At 51.6% G+C, this 1,364-nt stretch overlaps 1 protein-coding gene across 6 annotated transcripts in view; it reads left to right on the forward strand.

Annotated features, from left to right (window-relative positions):
• Positions 1 to 1,014, forward strand: part of Caskin1 (CASK interacting protein 1) — a 20,175-nt gene extending 19,161 nt beyond the window's left edge. For all 6 annotated transcript variants that reach the window (XM_031351130.1, XM_031351132.1, XM_031351131.1 and 3 more), the window contains one exon: positions 1 to 1,014. This exon is cut by the window's left edge and continues 554 nt beyond it. The gene's annotated coding sequence lies outside the window, so the exon portion shown is untranslated.
• Positions 1,015 to 1,364: the final 350 nt, after the last annotated feature.

The raw sequence follows: 1,364 nt of genomic DNA on the forward strand, positions 1-1,364 counted from the left end.
TTGGGCTCGCCCCACTGCACCCCAGAATATAAGCTATCAAGAGTATTAATTTATTGGGAATGAGCTGAGGCAGATTTCCCCAGAAAAACAAAAAGATAACTTTAACAAATATATATTTAAAGAGAAGAAATATTATTGATTCTATAGAAACCCTTTACCAACAGGAAGGTTACAAGTCCAGCTTGACACTAAGGCTGTCAGAGGCTAAGGCCACCTGTCTGCCCTTCCTTGGTCACGAGCACACACCTGGGAGGCACAGTCGGGGGGGGGGACAGTGTGGCTCTGCCCAGGGCCTCTGCCCAGAGCTTCCCCTCTATTCTTCCAGCTTCTGAGAGTCTGAAGAACTGAAGGATGTGCCTTGCTCTTACTGGCTCTCCTCCATGCCACATAGGGCTCGGGGAGGGCTTCTTCCTTCTTGGTGTGGCCATGCCCTTGGGGTGCTGGTGTAAGGGTGGTGAGGGTGCACCCAGTGTGAACCCTGTGTGGACGTGGGCATGAGTGCAAGGGCATGCATGCCAGCCTAGGGGCAGAAGTGTTTAAGGCTGTGTCTGCCCCGCCTCCCCCAGGCAGCCTCTACAGGCAGCCATCCCGCCCACCTTGAATTCCCATGGATGTTCTGCTCATGGTTTGAGGCTGTGTTGTGTAGTACTTCCCACCTTTTCCTCCCTCCAAAAAATACTGACTGGTCTCCTCTCTCATGTTTGCTGATCCACAAGTGTTGGGTATAACATTGACATTTCTTTAAAAAAAAAAAAATCACCCCTCCTGCCCCCCAAAAAGGAAAGAAACCCAAAACAAACCCATACTTGTGGTGTGGGCTGGTGGAGGGGCCAACTAAGGTAGTGTGGACACACGGCCCTTCCAACTGTCACTCATGGCGCTTCCTTATCTGAACATGCTGACCACTTCTTGGCCTCCTCTATGTGGGCAGCCCAGGCTAGGGCTCTAGGAAGTGGGGAGGGGGGGTCTGGACAGGGAGCTGCTGTCAGCTGTCAATAAACAGCAGAAAACAGAGCTGCTTGGCTCACTCTTTGGGGGCATGTATGTGTGTGTGTTTTGGGGGGTGGTGGTGAAGCTCAGCCTGGAAGCTGGGAGCCAAGGAATGAATAAGCTGCCTCAGCGGGGAAGGAAAGTCCAGCCAACCTTCTTCCCCTCCCATCTTGTGCCTGAGCATACCAACATCCTTGGGGCCTCGTGAATGATGGTCCCAAGAAGCTGTCTCCACTCACAACCACAGTCTGTGCAGGTTTTATTTCAACAGGGAAGTAATAAAATCTATATACAGTCTAAAACCAGTAGAAAAGGTGAGTAAAAAGGACCCATGGTCCATCTGGGTCCTGCCAGGAGCGGTGGCACACGCCTTT

Source organism: Mastomys coucha, unplaced genomic scaffold (assembly GCF_008632895.1).
Source record: "Mastomys coucha isolate ucsf_1 unplaced genomic scaffold, UCSF_Mcou_1 pScaffold5, whole genome shotgun sequence".
In the NCBI taxonomy this organism is placed as follows: Eukaryota; Metazoa; Chordata; class Mammalia; order Rodentia; family Muridae; genus Mastomys; species Mastomys coucha.